General features: G+C 32.4%; 1 protein-coding gene across 4 annotated transcripts in view; it reads left to right on the top strand.

Annotated features, from left to right (window-relative positions):
- Positions 1 to 4,134: 4,134 nt before the first annotated feature.
- The window catches only part of LOC132730725 (CUGBP Elav-like family member 2), a 141,315-nt gene continuing 123,059 nt past the window's right edge, over positions 4,135 to 22,390 (top strand). The window contains exons 1-2 of one of the 4 annotated variants that reach the window (XM_060716731.1): positions 4,135 to 4,154; positions 16,528 to 16,652. The gene's annotated coding sequence lies outside the window, so the exon portion shown is untranslated. Of the gene's footprint in view, positions 4,155 to 16,527; positions 16,653 to 17,155; positions 17,172 to 17,634; positions 17,739 to 17,797; positions 17,817 to 22,390 lie in introns of those variants that run through there. The other 3 variants (XM_060716753.1, XM_060716770.1, XM_060716779.1) reach the window with 3 other exon arrangements.

Below are 22,390 nucleotides of genomic sequence, written 5' to 3' on the forward strand. Positions count from 1 at the left end.
TCCATGATGCGTTCTGGTAAATTTGACATCGGGCATATATTGCTCCGCCTCAGCGGAGTTGTTGATATTTGTCCATCCTCGTAACGCTGAACCTTAACCGCCGCATGAACACATCGTTTCAGTCTTGAGAGATCTTTAGAAATTCTGTTTTCCTCTATTTAAAACGTTCAATTTATGTTAGATTGCGAGCATTCATGCTTTTGTTTTATATTATTGCATTGATTGATTGCACTGAAAAAAGTATTTGTTATTTAGAAAATATTAAGCTGTTTATGATGATGTGCCATGTACAAATCAAAGAAATAAACGTTCTGTTCTACAATCAATGTTTTCAAAATGACAATACAATCACGAACTCATTTTAGCGACTTGTTTTCTAAGAGATAGGAGTACATGTAACAATTATATTGATTCTTATTGAAACATTTATATATTTTGTTGGGTTAGGAGTAATAATTACATTGATTCTTATTATTTTTGTTGGGTTTTACGTCGTACCTACATAGTTTATGTCATTTGGTGACTTTCCAGCTTTACTGGTAGAGAAAGACCTCAGGTGCCCTTCCGTGTGCATTATATCAGGAACGAACGGGCACCCGAGTACAGCCACCGACGTTCCGTAAGCAAGCTGGATAGGTTTCCTCACATGAAAGAATCCCTACCGGGATTCGAACCCATAGCGGTGAGTGGGGCAAGTGGTTTGAAGTCAACGACATTAACCATTTGGTCACGGACGCCCCTAGAACATCAATAACTGATGTAATTTAAGATGTCTATTTATTAATAATACATTTTAGATTAATTGTATAGGTAATAAAATTAATTAATCATCATTTGGAATTCAAATGAACTTCAGATATTTCTAGATGATTATTATTCTTTTTTCCCTTATTCAGTGTCCCGAAGGATTTCCGATGGACCTGCATGTGTGTCTAGATATTTTGGTGGCTGCGTTCTGTGAACATGTCTCTTTTCAAAATCATAGTGTTATCATATCTGGGTGTTTGTGCGTGCGTGCGTGTGTGTGTGTTTTTTGTTGTTGTTTTTTGTTGTTATTTTTTTTGTTGTTGTTGTTTTTTTGTGGGTTTTTTTTGGCGGGGTCGGTTGGTACGATTTATCATGTATACCCATTTAATGTTGAATTCTGCTTAAGCCGGTGTTAGAAGGCGAGAATGCTAACTGACCAGTACTATCCATGAAGAGGCTTGATCATATGGAGTTTGCAACATTTTCAATTTTGTCGTTTTGGGCACTTTTTTAGGGATTCTGTTTTTTTATTTATTTTACATGACATGTGCAAATAAGATAAAATGTAGGTTCGTGCCAATATATGCCAAAAAATAACATTTTTATGAATCAGGAAAAGCTAGGGATCATGATCCCTCGGAAGCAATGAAACAACAATAGTAAAAATTATTGAAAATTGCAAACTTAATTTGATGAGATAATGAAAAATTGCCGATTTAAAGTTGTAAACGAGGCAAAATTCTCGGAATCGAAGTTTTCTACTTTTCATGTTGGTATCATCCTGAATCTGCATTTCGTTTCCATATATAATTGTCAAGTATCTCATGGATAAAAATACTAATTTCGTTTACATTGTACAGGTATAGTAGAATTGAATTGAAACTATTGAGAACGCTACATCAGCGTTGTTTGTGTCGTTAGAAGGTCAAAAAGTTCACCCCGTACATGTACATACAATCAGAGATAATATATTTCCATACTCAAAGATCGTTTAAATGTTGTGTTTGTGGTACTTTTGTCCTATTTTGGCTTTTTCTACTGCGTTGGTTCCATTGTTCCTTACTTGAATATGCCTACTGTAGAATCACCCTTATGATATATGGCCTGCTTTTTAAATTGTTCTTTTGACAGCTTACCTGTAATATGCAGGCTTCATCTGCTAGTGTGGATGTGTCCAAATTCAAAATTTCACCAGTTCCATGTTTAAATGTTGAATTCTGCTTTAGTCGGTGCTAGAGTACGTGGACGGTAGCTTGCAATTACCACTACCGTCCATGGACAGGCTCAATCTGCAGCATTTTCAATTTTGCTGTATTCTTTTACTTGGGCTCAAGCGCCGCTTTTCTCGGAATGACACTCACTATTCCATGATTTAGTCCTGGAAATGACACCTATTAATGATTTTAAGTTCAAAAGGTAAATTTCATTTCCGTGTATACTGCCCACAAAATATATTGCCGAGGCGGGGGTGGGGATATGTTTTTTTTTCTAAATTATGTCACTCACAGTTGCAACACATAAACGAGTGCTAATGATACTAAATAAACAGTACTGACCGCGATGACGCATTTGAAACGTTTCTTACCAATAGATATGCAATTACACTTGTTTGATACAATGATAGCACCCATTTTGTTGTATGGGTGTGAAGTTTGGGGTGTTGAAGATGTGAGTGTTGTGGATAAATTTCAATTAAAATACCTAAAGATAATTCTACAGTTGAAACAGAGTACTCCAAATGTTATGATTTATGGGGAGTTGGGTATTACCCCACTTTCAACACAAATTAAAAGTAGAGTTCTTAATTACTGGGGTAAAATAGTTAATTCTAAACATGATAAGATAATCAGCATTCTATATAGAACAACTCATAATTTATATACTCTGAATAATATTAAATCAGATTGGGTCTGTTTTGTTCGAAATAATTTAAATGATCTTGGATTGTCGCATTTCTGGATAAATCAAAATGTGGAATCTCCTGCTTCATTCAAGAATACTGTCAACTTAAGACTGCGTGATCATTTTATGCAAAATTGGAGAAGTACAATTAATAATTCCAGTAAATGTCTAAATTACAGGATTTATAAACAGGATTTTTGTTTTGAGCCATACCTCAGCAAGTTACCTATGAATTTAGCTTAAATTCTCTTTAAATTTAGAAGTATGAATCACAAACTTCCTATTGAAAAAGGAAGGTTTGATGATATTCCAAGAGAACTTAGAACTTGTAATCTATGTACCAGTAACTCTTTAGGCGACGAATTCCATTATCTTTTTGAATGTTCACATTTAGTTAATACAAGAAAGCTGTATCTTGATAAATATTTCTATGAACATCCAAGTGCTTTAAAATTTGAAAAATTAATGAACCATAGTAATACAGATATCCTTTTGAAACTTGCCATATTTTGCAAAAATATTATGTTATTATTTAAATAATGTTAGCTTATTAGATTTATGTCTTTTCTCTTTGTTTTTTTTTCTCGCAATGATTTTTGATTTTTCTCTCTCATCCTCCATTATCAGTCAATTATTACTGTAATTTTATTACATCATGGAGTTGTATGACTATTTATAATTTGCCATTTTGTAGTATTTTGTTTTTACATATTATTTGCCATTTTGTATTATTTTGTATGTATGTACTGTTTTATGTTGTCACATGCCCATATGGGCCTTGACGTATTCAAATAAACCTTGAAACCTAAACCTTGAAACCTCACCTACTGACTTCCCTTGTACCGGAAAATAAAAATAACCTGTGTAAAAATACATCGATATTAGTGATTGACTATAACAAATATAAATATAAACACGGCTTTATATTACAGTTGTAATTAAGATCCGGGGTATATATTAGATTAAGGATTCATGAGTCAAGGCAAAATTGAAAGAACGCAAACCTCGGAAGGTACCCAGCAGGGCACCAAACAGTACAATTAGGAGTGCACTCTCTTGATCAATTGCAATTGCATCTCCCTTTTATGAATTTAAAAAGATCGTAATAATTTGCATGATTTCCTGTGAACCTTTAAAAGCACCTAACCCAACACATATTTTTTATTATACATACATGTATTAATCTACATTATTTAATGTTGGTCAATGTTTGAATAGTTCAACATATCAATTAGATCTATACTGTATATAAAAAAGCTCTAAATCTAAGTTGATATCACTGAAAATTCTAAGTTAACATTAGATTCTGTTTCGTTTACTTTCATAAATGTGCATTATTTTTATACTGTATGCCGTACCAACTACTGAGAGGAGGCCGTATCAGTCGAGCCTCCACGTGCTTTCGATTGTTTACAAAATTGTACTGCATTCTGGGAAACACCGTTTCGCCATTTTGTTGTGTGTTTGTGCCGTCTTGTTCGTTTGTGTTTTTCACGTGGAACCAGGTAATAATGCATCCCCAAATTGCAACCTTTGAAAATTTATATAATTGTCTTTAACTCAATAAGTTCAAATTTCTTAAAATACCTGCCATATGAGTGTAGACACGGGGAAAGTAAACCGCAGGTTGTACTGACCGACTTTCAGTTTGAAACAAGGGAGGTAACTCTAGACCACTTGCAAGACGAACAATAATATTTACATATGTAATGTATAGTAAGTTAAATTTTGATAAAAGCTCAAAATAAATGAATATAAACATCAAAAGAGAAAATTTATTCCCGTACAAATCTTGTGAAACTTTAGTTTGAGCCATATTTCTTTAGAGATCAGTGGTTCAAAGCAAAACAATCTCATAAGACACAATGACATGTATATGTCATGTAGATAATATGAAAAAGGCAAAGCCTCAAAGCGAGCTCGATTTTCTTTAACCATTAAATATTATAAAATAATCGTTCATTTTTATTTTCCATTTTCCATTTAAAAATTGTCATTCGGTATATACATTACATATGTAAACACTGCTTCCGTTTATTCTGGTCCCCTCTTTCTATTATGGTTCCCATATAAGTGCGCAGGACACCAGTCTACGCTTCCGTTTTCAATCAGAGTACATCGGCTTTTATTTTTATCTTGCAATTCGAAAAGTTGTGATGTGTCAATTCAGCACTTTCGGACGAAAGTTTTCAAAACCATCATCTAGCAGGTACTCGCGTTACCGTAAAGCTCGCTTTGCAAGCAGGCTCTTTGGGCCAGCTCGTCGAGCTCACTATTAGATCAACTGGCTAAGAAGATACTGTTAATTTTGGTTTAAATTCACATATGACACAAACACACAATTCCTTTTTTACAAGACAAAGGAACCGCCTCCGTGGTCGAGGGGTTAGAGTCGATGACTTCTAATCCAGTTACCTCTCTGGCGTGGGTTCGATCCCCGGGAGATGCTTTGGTAGTTTAGCGCGGAGGAAGGTAGTCTAGTACTGGTGTAACTCTCCAGGAACGATGGTTAGGAAACTACCCGCCTATATGACTGAAATACTGTTGAAAAAAGGCGTAAACTGAAACAAACAAACAAACAAACAAAACAAGACAAAGGGATCAGTAGCATAAGCCCTTCAATTTCTTGTTGTCATACTGCTTGATCAGGGCCGGCAAAATCTTAATTTTACTTGTCCATTTTATGTGAAGCAATTTTTGATTGTAAGTATGATATAACGAAAATATGAAAGAATTTTATTTGTTCATAGAGACTGTGGGACAGGGAGAACTTAGGCCATACAGACAATTGATTTTGCTGTCCCGGATTGATTTTATGCCACATTACTACAGCTAGTAACAATATTTTCCTTCTCAACTTTGTTTATGAAATAAAGAAAAAACAATGACAGAAAAACTGTTGAAAGGAAGTTATCTTTTAATACCTTCAACTTCAAGGAAAATGTTCCCAATTTTTAAACCTAGGTCACTCACATTTTCATAGGTGTCGGTATTATCGGTGTTCGGACAAAAAAATCAACATTCCGCAGAATTAAATGTAATGTGTAATTAGATGTATCCAGTTTATTTCAAATGGGATATAAATATGTCATAATTATTGAATAATACAATAAATACATTGAGCATTTTATGCTCAATGTATTATTTTTTTTAGTGTAAATCAAAGGATTTACAAGCACCACAAGGCATAATTTATAATTGATATAATATTATGTTTAAATGTTAAAATATTTCTATCATATCATATCAGGTATGAATTGATAAGGAGTTAGCAGTGTATGAAAATTCCAAGACCCATACATACACAAGTTAACTAAATACTTTACAAAAATGACAAAAATGTTACAAATTACCTATCTTTATAAACAGTTGTCAACAACTCTTTGGATTCCATATTTTAATTTGCTTGTTGTTTTGAAGGCTATCACAGCCTTCTCCAACATGAAACTCAGAATTCTTACTAACCATGACGAGGCACAATTGTTAGACAATGGCATTGACCTGAAAGCTATATTGTTTGAGTTATGTGCGATTTTATCAACATTCTCATCAAATAGAATGATTTCGAAACTACTCATTAAATTTGGAGTTCTTTATAATTGTGGGAAGGTATGGGCATTATCTTGAAAGCAACATTTTTAAGAGTTGTGCCACTTGTTACTTACAATATTTGTAAAGAGTAATACCCCCTTTATAATGGAAAATAATTTAACTTTTATATAAATAGTAAATTTTTAACTTTACAATCACAAAATTATTCATCTTTATTCTTACTGAGAAATGAGGTGCATAATTAAAAGCCATAGCATGCCAAATTTTTTAGACAGTGATTTAATAACTGGTGAGCTGTAACACAGCTTGCTGTGCTCTTGTTAGAAGTATCCATAATTCAAAATACAAAAATGTATATGATATTTACACATCTCGTAATAAGTTTAAAGTTAATTAAATACTTTTTGGAATAATTTCAAATGATAATGATATATTTATTAGAGCCATCATTGATTCTGTGCAAAGCAAATGGACAATTTATCAATATTGGATGACAAATATCGACAATACACTGATATATCTATAATAATAATTAGTTGTCTTTAATTCACTTTCATACTTGTTTACACGATTTCAGTAAAAATTCATACAATTATGAAGAGCCTTGTTTAAAAATGCCAATTCCATGATTTTGTCTCCACTGCTATGAAATATGTCCATTTAGATACATAACAACATAGTTTAATTCCACGGACACCTGTTCTTTATATGTTTTGTGTAAATTTTCATAATTTCTACTTACATAATAAGTCAAAGTTATTGATTTTTACAAATGTGTATTGATTATTGATCAACAGCAAAATATTGATGATATAATGATATTGTTTCTGTCGATGACTGGCAGAGCTGATGACTGGCAGGGCTCGAATATTTTTGTAGGAAATACCAGTCAGCACCGCAAAATTAATTTGAAGAAATTTGGACAGATATCTGAGTAATGTTTATTAACCTTCTAAAATATAAAGAGTTTCAAGTCTGGAAGAAAATTTGTTAATTGAATTTTGATATCTACTATCTTCTTGCTACACATTTGTCAAAATATGTAATAAATTCTAATTTCTGTTTTATTTAAGCTTTTGATAAAATCTGTTTTTTTTTGCTGCTTAATCTAGGGGTTTGGAATTTGAAATGAAGGAAATTACTCATACATACCTGCCAAAATAGACATTAAGACCGATTTAGGATGCCAGTTAGACGGCTTTCTTTACCAGCTAATTGATTTAATTTAGATTTTAAGCTGTTACTTTTTACAGAAATCTGATTAAAAATGTATTATTAAAATACTGTGTGATTGAATTGGTAGGAATGTTTATTCAAGCATTCAGTTTTAATCTACGAGGGAAAAATGTGAAACCGTTCAGAGGCTGATAGGTGTTTATTCAAAGTAAATATTTTTAGAAAGTGAAGATAATGTATCAAGTACAGATAACTAATATTTGTGAAAATAGGATTATGTCTAAAAGAAATCTTACCAGATTTTTTTTTTCTGCATTCTAGATAAACATACTTGTAGGGGGGTATTTGAAAGAATAATTTTTAGCTGATTATTTGTTTTACCTGTTTTCAGAAAGTTCACAAATATCTTAGTTATTTGATATTTTATAGCTGTATTTAGCAAGGAGGAACATCAACATCAAAAATGTTTTCAAACTCGGTGCAAAATCTGTACATGAAATTATAACGACTGTAGATTTGAATTCTGCAATGGACTTGGGGGGATTCTTTCATGTAAGAAAGCTATCCAGCTATTTTATGGAAGATTCATGGTTCTACACAGGTTCCTGCTAATATGCCTCAAAATAAAACTGAACAATGTTGGCATAACTAAAAAAGATATGAACCCTTAAAACAGCTTATATTGTGGGCTTTCTGCTTTAGTTATTTGTTACATAAATTATACCTTTAGCAGGAAGGTAGTCATTTAGATTCATTGCACTGAAAACTTGTAAGAATAAGGAATTACCGGAATTATCTGGTAATGCCTAAGCTTATTTGCATAACAATTTGCTATCTATTGTATGTTTTATTCTATATATGCTGAAAGCTGGATAGTGATACCAACTCCAGGGACCCTTGTGGATGTCCCATTAATGTTCTCTAATGGATTAAATGCTACAATTCTTTGTTGAACGCACTCAGTAAGGAATGGTTAAATGACAATCCTGGTAGCTTTATGGAGTGGTTTGTAAATGGCTGTGAGGCTGTAAAAATTTCGGTCTTATCAGTTTGTATAACGGACAATTTAACTATTGATTACGGCTATGAAGTAAGAAATCAATCGCAGAACATGAGACCGGAATAATTCTATTGACTTTTCTGAAATTCATAGACTCAAGATTTGTCACAAGCTTTATTGAGCCCGTCTCTTGTCCATTACATTTTTCCAGGATAATTTATCGGAGTTTGCACAAGCTCACATGTGGAATGTCTTGTTGAAGAGCTAGAGCAAGTCCTATTGGAAAAGTTTTCAAGGACTTTTATTGTGAATATTTATTGAATTTGCTTCATGGAACTGCATATTAAAGAAATATTTTATAAGTATGTCTTAACAGACAAGTCTCTAGGGTAATTGCTACTTATCATGCAACAATGAGCTCAGTGGAATCTTCGTGAATATATTTATACTGTCTCTATACATTTGTTGGTATCAGCCTTTAAGGCTATGGTTTTAGTCAACATATAATCATCTTATTATAATTATGACATTCGTTTGAATATATTTCTTTTTGAATCTTTGTAAATAATACAATTTGATAATAGAAGTTGGGTCAATTGTAATTTTTGTGCTTTAACTTTGATTATTTTGCATATCTTGAATGTATATAATGTGAATTTTGCTAAATTTTAAATAGTACTGATTTTTAGCTTGAATATTTGAAGAATAGGGATAGCTGTTGCAATCACCCAGGTGTCGGCATCACACTTTTTGTATGCAAGTTGATATTTCTAAAACTACTGACGGGGAATGGTTTGAACCTTCACGCGCTTAATTTAGAGAGTATTAGGTCACTGTCCAAGGCCAATAACTCGAACATGGATTTTGACCGAATTATGGCCCTTTTTCGAACTTGAAAATTCTACATGATAGATGACTCTTGTTTTACTTGTAGCACTGAGAATAGTCGAGCCCACTATTCTACTACCAGCTTTTGTTTCATTGTAAACTTGTCTGCTGCATTGCCCTATAATATATGATTATCATTTGTCATAGAAAACTTTTTGGCAGTTTTTATAGTAAAAGGCTTTAAAAAAATTAGTGTTATAGCGTATTTTACTGCTTATTGTACCTGAGATCTACAAAAGAATTTCAAGTAAGCTTGAATATATTCTGTGTGCAAATTAAGTAAGCCGTGTAACAAACTAGTTTTGTCATGCTTAAATAAGAGGTCATGCATGTCTGACAATTGTGTTTTTATGGCTTGTTTAAGTTTTGTATTTTAATTATTCATGCATGTATCTTAATTAAATATTCACAGGATATAGTGTTTCCTTTTATAAAACATCTGTGAAGAAATCTGTAATATTTAAACATGAAATGTTTGTGAATAGAAAGATGTTTCAGTTAATTGCCTAAGAAAATTGGAATTCGGTGAAATTCAGTATAAATTGTTATATGATTAAATAAGACAGAATTATTGATAGTCTTGAGTGTAAACCAGTTTTAATGCAGCTATTTGAAGGCTATAAAATTGTTATTTAAATTACTTAAAACATTTGGAGGGGAAACAAAGAGATTGTTTCTCCTTTGTGAAAATCCATTGATACATTTTGATGAAGAAAAACTTTTCTTTCATAAAGCAGTATAGAAATACATGTAAAGATAGTATTGAAATTCATTTAACCATTTGCCTGCTGTATCCAGCTAAATTTACCCATATGACCATTGCAGACCAAGATCAGTCAACACATCTGTGTTTAGTCCTAATTTATAAGACGTATATTTAACCTATTTCATGTTTATCCTTCATTAATCTGACATTTCAAATTTTCCATGTTAAGCCTTGACAATATAAAATATAGAATGTCACAATGTTAAATATAAAATATTTTTTTTAATGTCTAATTATTTGGATTAAGCTGTGATGTCTGATCATGGTCTGCACTGTTTATTATTTTTTTTGTAAATTTTCCCCTAAAAGTGATAACCGTTTAAAAAATCAAGGAAAGATTATCTGGTATTATCCTGAAAGCATGGCCTGTTTGCACATATTATTGAAATTTTAAAAGGTATGCAACCTTAAAATACAAATGTTAGAAATTTAGTGTAGGAACACCATTGATAAACTTGTATGAAAAGGTTCAATGATCTTGGGCTAAAGGGTAATTTGAGGTATTTATATGCTACTGTACACCTTTCTTAATTTTAAGTGGTCCGCAATAATCAATAAATTTCATTGGCGTTATAAACATAATTTTCTCTATTTAGAATATAAATGCTATTTTATACTGTTTGCATAGCAGTTATTTTAAGAAGTGATATATTAAAGAAAATTTGATGCTTTTTATGTAAAATTTATATCTGGTAATTAAATGTGATTTGATTTTCACTGTGTAACAAAACTGAGGAATGGGGAAAAAACGTTATCATGTGGGCAATTAACTTATTTCAAAAGATTTTAAAAGAGATAGCCTACTGTGTAACTTGATATTTCTAATGTTTAATTTGCTATGTTTAAAATTTGAAAGCATTGAAATTCACTGAATAATTCATTTAGAATTTAAACATTTATGAATAAAAGTTTGTTTGATATGCTAACCTTTGCTAGATAAATAGTTAGTTGAGTATTTGATAATAAATATACAGTACTTTAGTTTAAATGTTACAAATTTAAATATCTTATAAACTAAGATGTAAAATTGTCATTATTTCACCTCACTAAAAACATATTGTTCACTGTTTATAATGAAAGGTTTAACAGGAAGTTCCTGCAGAGATATTTTGAGGATGAACAAGTGTTTGTCATGTATTTAGTGTAATGTTTTCTTTTCTGATAATTGAACTGTTAGAAAAAATTGCATCAAGATCATGTTTTATAGATAACCTCTACAGCATGAAGTATGTTGTCATATATATGAAGGATTCAAGGTCAGATTGTAGCTTGAAGTTTATAATATAATACAATTTTGAAAAAGTGGGTTATGGCAATTTGGCATTGAATAGAAGATTATTGACTTATTATAGTTAACAAAGTTACAAAATAATCATATTTACATTATGAGTACTGGTATGTCATTTGAATCTATCAAAATTGTAACAGTTCTGGTGATTATTATCTTTATCTTTAGACTTATAATAGAGGTCAAACAGACTTGTAATATGATTAAACCATTGAATATTCTCCTTTTAATGTTGAAAATTCCCAATTTATTGTTGAAAAGTCCAAATGCAATGTTCGAAATTCCCAATTAATTGTTGCAAAGTGACCCATTGTAACATTGAAAATTCCAAATGTAATGTTGAAAATACCAAATTTAATGTTGATAATTCCCAATTTATTGTTGATGATTCCTGTTGATAATTCCTACTTCAATAATGTTGAAAATTCCCTGAGGTTGTGAAGGTTTAAACCAAATGGCTCAGAATTGTAGATAAAATTACATAATCCTTTCTTTGAAAAAACAAAAACAAAACAACACCACAATTTACTTTATTATGTGTGTAATAAAATCTGACCGAAGTGAAATAATTTTGTCAAATTTCCCCATTTTTTTCATTTTTAAAATAATACTCAAATTTCCCTATTAATAAGGTTTGCATTGTTATACAAAGAGTTTAACATCAAAAAATCTCCTCTTTTTAAAATGCCTCTTATTTTATGTTTAATTAAAAAAAACTTTCCATTTTCATCAGTATATAAATGTTTTACTGAAATAATTGAGTATCATTCAAAATAGTTTGTATAACTTAAATACCCCATCCAAAGTTTCATAAGCTATTATATTATGTATTTGCTATGCATTTATACTGTCTAATGGCAGTTATGTATTTTATCTTCAGTGTACTATAATATATTATTTTATTAATTTATAAGGGTTATGTATTTACACTCAAGTTTATTTGCTCTTCCAATTCAGTTTCAAGTGGTCTCAAAAATCTATTAAAAAGATTGAAATGGTATATCTGTGAATGTTTTAAGCTTGCACTTAGGGTACTGCATGGAAATTGATATACTTACCAAAATACTCTAAACAGATTTTGGAAATAGGTACTTAAAATTTATATTTTGAGTGTCTGAAAAATTACTGCAGTGTTTTAGTGTTAGGAAAAGTTTAGATTATTCAGTTTGAAAAGTAGAACATCCTAATATGGGGAGGTTAAAGGCTGAGGCCGCAAAGTTGGCCCCGGTGTTGGCTTGCCAGGCTATAGACTACACATGTATATTTTAAAGGAAATCAAATAAAAAACAATTAAAAAATTTATAGAATTCTATACCTATCAGTGAAAGTTTCAGTGTCGGTTCTAGTTGGACGCTGCCATTTTCAATGTAACTCAATGATAATTGAGAAAACGGAACAAACGCAACTTGGATTAAGAAAAATAGTTGAGGTGTTCCAATTGAAAACAGGAGCGTTCCATGAAATACCAAATGATGCCTTAAAAGTTAAAAATGAACAATTTTTTTATCTGACTTCCCCATACACAGGCTTTGCCTACTTTCATATTATAAATTTATTGTTGAAGTGTATTCTTCAGCTTTTTTTTTGGGGGGGGGGGGGGGTCTCAAAATTTTGTCATATCATTGAAATTTACACAAGTTAAATGGTACTTTCTGTATATATTGTCACAAAATCTTGACATTTCAAATAAAATTCACACCTGTTTAATGTAGAAACTATATATTTTATCAGAAAATCGTAATTTTACTTAAGTATATGTTTAACTTATTCAGCTCAAGCAATTATAGGTATAAAAACTGTTATTATAATAATCATATTTTAGGAGAAAAAAATGAATTGTTACAGAGTTACAGTTAAATTAGTTTTTATTATAGTTTATTAAGATATCTTATTCATTTACTTTTCAAAAGCATTCAGTTCTTTGCCATGCAATAGTTATAATTTAACTTTCACCTTTATCTTCAAATTTAGACCTATCCGGTTTAAAAAAACTGGTTTAAAATTTTGTCCTGTTCATGAATTTATTATTTCACTGCCTTGAAACTTTTCCCCAATTCTGGTTATTCCAGTGAAGACATTCTCTCGGAAAAAGGGGTCTTTTATTCTTTTGAAATTTGATTCTAAGTTTAGGATGTTGATCCTGTTTATAGGATAATTCTCCAGGTTTAATGTTCTATAAATGATTAGTATATCAAGTACAAAAGGTCTAAATGCCACCATCATAGAGTTCATCAGTGCTGTCTGACCAGGCTCTTTATTGATAAATGAGCCGTGTCATGACAAAACCATCATAATGGGTTTGCGACCAGCATGGATCCAGACCAGCCTGCGCATCCGCGCAGTCTTATCAGGATCCATGATGTTCGCTATCAGTTTCTCTACTTGTAATAGGGTTGGTAAGCGAAAAGCATGGATCCTGATCAGGCTGGTCTGGATCCATGCTGGTCGCAAACGCACTATGTTGGTTTTGTCATGACACGGCTCAAATGTTCATTCGCTCAAAGAAACAAAAAAAAAGGGAGCAACTTCTAAATTCAAAACAGGACAAATCAGTATTAAACACAAAATATACATAGTCAGCAGAGCTAAATTAGAGTTAATTAAGTTAAAACACAAATACGTGAATAATAAAAATGTTTATATGTATGCAAGGCTGAAATGATTTGCGTGTGTTTGTGTGCCAAGTTTTAGACTGACAGAACCCCACCGGAGGAGTTGGCAGTAATTATTCTTGACAGAATTTCAAAGGATATTTTGAATTGGCACTTAATGTGGTTTATTTTTGTTAATGGTATCTTGTAATGATCAAACATGATAATTATGCTTTACTGAAGAAGAAAGATTTTAGAATAGTTTATTGTTGTTTTTTGCTTGATGTTGTTTTTGTTGTTGTTGCTTTTTAGCTCACCTGAGCTTGCTCAGGGTGAGCTTTTAGGATCGGTGAATGTCCGTCGTCCGTCGTCCGTCCGGCCGTCCACAATTACTTGTGAACACTCTAGCGGTCGCATTTTTGCCTCAATCATCATCAAACTTGGTCAGGATGCTTATCTAGTTGAAAGCTCGGATGAGTTCGAACATGGGTCATCTCGGATGAAAAACTAGGTCACAAGAGCTAAAAATAGAAAAACCTTGTGAACACTCTAGAGGTCACATTTTTGACCCAATCATCATCAAACTTGGTCAGGATGTTTGTCTAGGTGATAGCTTGGATGAGTTCGAACATGGGTCATCTCGGATGAAAAAAGTAGGTCACAGGAGCTATAAATAGAAAAACCTTGTGAACACTCTAGTGGTCACATTTTTGAACCAATCATCATCAAACTTGGTCAGAATGCTTGTCTAGTCAATTGCTTGGATGAGTTCGAACATGGGTCATCTCTGATGAAAAACTAGGTCACAGGAGCTAAAAATAGAAAAACCTTGTGAACACTCTAGTGGTCACATTTTTGACCCAATCATCATCAAACTTTGTCAGGATGCTTGTTTAGATAATAGCTCGGATGAGTTCGAATATGGGTCATCTCGGATGAAAAACTAGGTCACCGGAGCTATAAATAGAAAAAACCTTGTGAACACTCTAGTGGTCACATTTTTGCATCAATCATCATCAAACTTGGTCAGGATGCTTATCTAGTTGATAGCTTGGATGAGTTCGAACATGGGTCATCTCGGATGAAAAAGTAGGTCACCAGAGCTAAAAATAGAAAACCTTGTTAACACTTTAGCGGTCACATTTTTGCATCAATCATCATCAAAACTTGATCAAGATGCTTGTCTAGGTGATAGCTCGGATGAGTTCGAACATGGGTCATCTCGGATGAAAAACTAGGTCACAGGAGCTAAAAATAGAAAAACCTTGTTAACACTCTAGTGGTCACAATTTTGACTCAATTGTCATCAAACTTGGTCAGGAAACTTGTCTAGGTCATTGCTGGAATAAATCGAACATGGGACATTTCGGATGAAAAAACTAGGTCACAGGAGCTAAAAATAGAAAAAAATCTTGTAACACTCTAGTGGCTACTGTTGTGATCCAAATATTCTGTTAATTGGTCTGAAAGTTTGTTTTGATGATTTCTAAGTCAAGATCGAACATGGGTCATCTTGGATGAAAAACTAGGTCACACCGCCCAAATATGGAAAAACCTTGTTAACATTCTAGTGGTCACATTTTCGACTCAATTATCATCAAACTTGGTCAGGATGTTTGTCTAGGTAATTGCTTGGATGAGTTCGAAATCGCATGTCAAACTAGGTCACCGGAGCTAAAAATAGAAAAATCTTGTTAACACTCTAGTTGCTACTGTTTTGATCCAAGTATCCTGGAAATTGGTCTGAAAGTTTGTTTTGATGATTTCTAGGTCAAGTTTGAATATGTGTCACCTGGGTAAAAAACTAGGTCGCACTGCTCAAATATGGATAATCCTTGTTAACACTGTAGTGGTCACATTTTTGACTCGCCTGTCATGAGACTTGGTCAGAATGCTTGTCTAGGTAATTGTTTGGATGAGTTTGATAATTCAGGTGAGCGATCTAGGGCCATCATGGCCCTCTTGTTTTCTCTTGCTGAAACTGTCTTTAAAAAGATAATAACTTTGATGTTACATGACCCGTTAAGATTCTTGACAACAGTCTTGTATAAGTTATAATAAATTGCCAGTTTATTTTAGCTGTACTGAATATACGGTTCCTGGTAAGCTATTAGGATAATTTTGATCTGCATAAGTGGCATAAGATGCTGGCAGTAGGCTAAGGGTTAAGGGATGTTTTAAGTTTTAACTGTGTACAAGATGCTTAAAATAATACAGAATTAATATCACCATATTTGTGTCCAAGTAAGGGCTCTTTTCCTGCATATTTTGACATTTTATAGGTTCTACCTAAGGTAAAGATTATGTTAAATATCTGAAATGGTTGTGTTCGTTTTTGCATTCTGGACAAAACCATTTATCATTTTTAGCGAATTTTTTTTTTAAATGTGTACTTACTGAATAGTGAACAGTGCAGACCACAATCAGATGGCATGGATGTGCTGGCTGATCATGGTCTGCACTGGTTGCATAGGTGTATCAATTACTACAAGCAGGTTAAAGGATTAACTGCATTTTTCTCTTGACAACATATTGTTTTAGTTATTTTTTTCATGAAAATCAAGGCAAGCTTTTAAAAGCTTAAATTATTTTAACCATGGTATTTTTGTATTTTCAGATGTAAGAACTACCTCGATTTCCTGTAACCCTTATGTAGAAGTATCATCTTATTAATACACAGTTAACCTCAATACTTAGTGCAACTACCTGTTTACGTGTTCAACTTTGCTTTTTTCTACAATTGTAAGTATTCCATATCATATTTCACTTTTAAGGAGCCACCTTAGACATTCAAAGGTTCATTTTCAAATTTTTAAAGTAACTTTTTTATAGCTATTGTGAATTCACTTTGCACAGTCTTTAGGTCTTACGAGGTAAATTTTATAAAGCTTCAGTCTTTTCTGACCTCAATTTCTTATTAAAATCTTAAGAGGGTCTGTGACTGAGTGGTAAAGGTCCTTGACTTCAGACCCTATTGCTCCTCACTGCTGTTGGTTCAGATACCCTCAGAGACCTTGAAATTTCATGTGAGGAAGCTATCCAGCTAGCTTACTGAACATTGGTGGTTCTACTCAGGTTCCCACTGCACTTGACGCCTTCCTGGAAAGTCTTTATTATGACGTTAATATTGTTTGTAAAAAAAAAATTGTTAAAATTTATCTGTAATTATTTGGATGAGGTCATCTGGCCAGTTTTCACACCATTGTCAGATGAATGTGATTTGTGAGAAGAAGTTGGCCAATTCTTGTTGAGAATTGCATGGTAAGTACTAGTAAAACAATACACAAAGTCAATTTCAAAGTTGAAATCTTTGTGGCATTTTATTGGAATAACAAGAAATAAAAAAATATCAAAATATTTAAGGGTTGGGGGAGTCCTGCTGCATTTTAAGTTCAATGGTTTTATAAAAACATGGATTTTGCAAAAATGTAAGTTCCAGACATTATATCTACATGGCATGTAAACTGGATTTCAATGTCATATGGCTATTATCAAAGAAAAAATATGACAGGGGTTTGGTACATAATGATTGTTGATTTAAAAAATATTGAATTGTCTGGTGAATTTTGTCCAATTTTATCTAAGCTCAAATTGAAACTTTATGTATAAAATGCTATGTGAAAAGTTCATGAATCCTTGAAACAGAATAAGATGATTAGAGTTTTATACATCTTTATGTACTTAAAATGTGGATTTGATCACACATTCTGTTGTTACACCACAGGACTTTGTGTGGACACAGTGCAGTGTGGAGGATTGAAAACCTTAGTAGGATTATGCATACTTATGTACTGTTTGTACCTCATTATTGAACAGCTCTCTCTGGAGGTAAACACAGCATGGGATTTGTCAGGGATTCATACAGTACAGGGATGATTGGCTTAATTTGCTTAATAGCCTTTTAAGGTAGTTTCTATGGAGATCTGGTGATATTTTGTAGGCAGTTAGGTTGCTTTGCTTTAGTAATTATATGCTTGTATTTCAAGGAGTGTTATTATTTCTACACTATATGTCTTCAGTTACATGTGTTTTATTATTATTATTTGTCCTTGATAAAAGGCTGGAATGTTCATAAAAGGTGAAAAACTGAAACATGTTTATGGGCAAAACCAGGAAATAATTTTGTTTTAAAGTATGATATTAACTGTGGACTATTTTTAATAAGGACCACGTCATAGTTGTTTTCCTCAAATCAAATACACATTAGAATTTCTATGAAGAGATATTTATGTTATGGTACAGAGAGGTCCTTTTACATTTATTTCATGAATTACAAAACCTTTCCATCCTGCCCAGTACATACAAGATTGACATTTGTTGTCTGGGTTTGTAAATTTTTCATGGTTTTATACCAGTACCAAATTAAACAAGCCACATTTTTAGTCCTGGCAAGGAAATGCTGAATTAGTCTGACTGTCTCTTTATACTGTTGTTACATAGAACAGGATATTAAAGTTTAATTAGACCTAATAATACATACTACATAGGCAGAGAAATAAATTTTCATGAATATTTGATCATTGTAGTGTAAAAGGCATGGATAATGATAACATTATTTTGTCAATAACTATAAATTACAAGTCATACTGCCAGCTCTTCAAATTAAATCTTTGTTCACCTCTAAACACTCTATTCAATGTCTGCCCTATCATTTTGTATAGAGGGTTAGATGAAGTATTCAGTAGCTATGATCGGTGGATTTCTTATCAACACATTATTTGTCCCACATTGATAAGTGTCGTAAAAGGTTGGATGATTGTGGAAACAATTGAATTCTCAACACGCATGTGTACGTAAATATTATCCTAGATATCTTGACGGGACCAGGAGACCCGCACTCATACATCGATGGTAATGAATAGTTTGATGAAAATCATGTTTTGTTAGAACGATCATTAATAGTATAAAATAGTTTGTTAATAATACTTTATTCATGATAATAAATCTAGATGCAAATGCCAATATATTAAGACGTAATTTAATCTTGGGAATAATTTAAACGATATCAAAGTGTGATAGTTCACACATATTATTGTAATGTAATATGATACATGTAATTATTGCCAAAAAGAATGCCATATTTAGCTTATTATTGATGAAAGATAATAAATAATTGTTGCTTGTTGGAATATGTTTATATATTTTTATATAAATACACAATCAGCAGTTATTTTCCTATACCTTGGTGTGACACACGCATCATACCACCATACGGCATTGACATATTGACCCTGAAATGTACTCTATGTTTAGAAAACAGTGTTAGTTAATTTCACATGTTTTATGATATATGTGATGATGTTCTGTGATTACTTAAGAGAGTTGTTTGATTTATAATAACTTCAAACCACTTGCCCCTCACAGCTTTGGTTTGAATCCTGCCAGGGACTTTGCATTCGTCATGTGAAGAAGCCAACCAACTAGCTAAGGGAACATCATTGAACATCAGTGGTGCTACTGAGGAGCCAATTTGTGCCTGAAATAATGTACAAAGGGGCACCTGAGGTCAACCTCCGTCAGTAAAGCTGGAAAGTCGCCATATCATAATTATGACCTTTGCAGTGTTCGTGCAACAGGAAAAAAATGTAGGATAGAAATTTGAAAATTCCAAGCTTTGCAAGTCAATGTCACCTGTCATTTACAATGTACAGTAGCAGACTTACTCTGCATAATCACCACACAAATCTGCTAGCCTATCACACACATTAGTTCTGCACCAGATATACATTATAGTAAAACATTCATTGAAACAGGATTACCATTAAAATAACAAATTGAATAAACAAAAAAAGAGTGACATATCAATGACAATGACAATATCACTGATACACCACTGAGATAATGAATTAAAAATTGAAGTTCCAATCGAATTATACCAGTGGACTTATATTTAAAACATAATATAATAATGCCACTTATGGATATTCAGAGATTTTAAAACATGAAGTCAGTATAAAAAACTTTCTTTAATATACTGGAATACAACAAACATGAAATGGTCAAAAACAATTCCACCTGAATAACAATTAATATGACTTGTTAAATAATTCATAGTGTAAGGCATGCTTGAATCGTTATATTTGAAATGTTTTGTGAACTGTAGCAGTGTTTTATCCATGGCTTAATGTAAAGTTGTTTTTAGCTTAATTTGATTGTAGGAGGAAAATCCATTGATTTTCTAATTAAATGCATTAAAGCAAGTCATTTAGGCCATCTGTAAAATAATAATGGTTTACAATTATTCATTCTATACTTAAAACAGTTTATTGGTAACTTGAAATTGATTTTTTTTCCATCATTAAAATAAACCCATGTTAAAAATGAAACAACTGTTGGAGTCGAGTCAGATTGAATGGTAAAACTGCTAACCAATTATCTTTATAGTGTTGGTCATTATAAATTAATGATTTTCAAACTATTGTAAAATGATTGTACTTAATAAATAATTTCATCCTGTTTAAAAATTAAAACATTTTTAGCTCGACTATTCGCAGAATAATCGAGCTAATGCAGTCACCCATTTGTCGGCGTCGGCGTCGGCGTCCCTGTGGTTAAGTTTTTGTATGTAAGCTGGTATCTCCATAACTACTGAAGGGAATGGATTGAAACTTCACACACTTGTTCTCTGTGATTATCTAAGGTGATTGGCACAAGTCCCATAACTCTGATTTGCTTTTTTTCATAATTATGCCCCTTTTTCGACTTAGAAATTCTTGGTGAAGTTTTTGTATGTAAGCTGGTATCTCCATAACTACTGAAGGGAATGGATTGAAACTTCACACACTTGTTCTCTGTGATTATCTAAGATGATTGGCACAAGTCCCATAACTCTGGTTTGCTTTTTTTCATAATTATGCCCCTTTTTTGACTTAGAAATTCTTGGTTAAGTTTTTGTATGTAAGCTGGTATCTCCATAACTACTGAAGGGAATGGATTGAAACTTCACACACTTGTTCTCTGTGATTATCTAAGATGATTGGCACAAGTCCCATAACTCTGATTTGCTTTTTTTCATAATTATGCCCCTTTTTCGACTTAGAAATTCTTGGTTAAGTTTTTGTATGTAAGCTGGTATCTCCATAACTACTGAAGGGAATGGATTGAAACTTCACACACTTGTTCTCTGTGATTATCTAAGATGATTGGCACAAGTCCCATAACTCTGGTTTGCTTTTTTTCATAATTATGCCCCTTTTTCGACTTAGAAATTCTTGGTTAAGTTTTTGTATGTAAGCTGGTATCTCCATAACTACTGAAGGGAATGGATTGAAACTTCACACACTTGTTCTCTGTGATTATCTAAGATGATTGGCACAAGTCCCATAACTCTGATTTGCTTTTTTTCATAATTATGCCCCTTTTTCGACTTAGAAATTCTTGGTTAAGTTTTTGTATGTAAGCTGGTATCTCCATAACTACTGAAGGGAATGGATTGAAACATCACACACGTCCCATAACTCTGGTTTGCTTTTTTTCATAATTATGCCCCTTTTTCGACTTAGAAATTCTTGGTTAAGTTTTTGTATGTAAGCTGGTATCTCCATAACTACTGAAGGGAATGGATTGAAACTTCACACACTTGTTCTCTGTGAATATCTAAGATAATTGGCACAAGTCCCATAACTCTGATTTGCTTTTTTACATATTTATGCCCCTTTTTCGACTCATGAATTCTTGGTTAAGTGTTTGCATGTAAGCTTGTATCTCCATAACTACTGAAGGGAATGTATTGAAACTTGAAGAGTTTGTACCTTTTCGGACAATTTTATGTATTCATATAGGTAAGCATTGTTATACTCAATGAAACACCCTTGTGACAAATTTTCGAATAGTCGAGCGTTACTGTCCTCCGACAGTTCTTGTTTTATAAGTTTTCAGATTTAAATTGCATGTTGGGATGTAATTTCTTTGAAACTGTTCTGAAATTATTTGTGTCATGGGTTTTATAGTGCAAAGTCTAAATTCTGCTCATGACTAAATTGGTTAAGTTAATTTCAATTTTAAATCTTATTCCAGGTGTCGATTCCCTAGATCACAGCTTCCCTAAATAATAATGTTTTTTTGGCATGATCTTATTTTACCTTTATTTTAAAGTTATGTTTCCTGACCCAGAAAAATATGGGAAAGCACATGTCAATGTCCTTCCTCCATTTGTCCTAGAACCTTGAGTGGGTTTTCAGTTAGATCAAGTTCAGTAAGGCTGAAAAGATGTCTTTAACTTTACCTCAAAACGTCTTCTTTTATTAACCAATATTTAGATTTGGTTTATAGGTACCTTGCAGAGATATCTACCACTGGTCAAAGTCACTTTGTTGAAAATTGATTGAATTGACTGTTATTTATAAAGCATAAATTTCAAGTTGGTTCATGGATTTCTACCCATTTTGTTAGGCCACTTAATCTGATAATTAGATTTTCTACCTTTTCTGGTATCCTGGCAGTTGTATTAAAGCTTTGTTGGGTAACATCCATAGATGTCA

This window comes from Ruditapes philippinarum, unplaced genomic scaffold (assembly GCF_026571515.1).
Source record: "Ruditapes philippinarum isolate M1 unplaced genomic scaffold, ASM2657151v2 ctg275_1_1_1_1, whole genome shotgun sequence".
Taxonomy (NCBI): domain Eukaryota; kingdom Metazoa; phylum Mollusca; class Bivalvia; order Venerida; family Veneridae; genus Ruditapes; species Ruditapes philippinarum.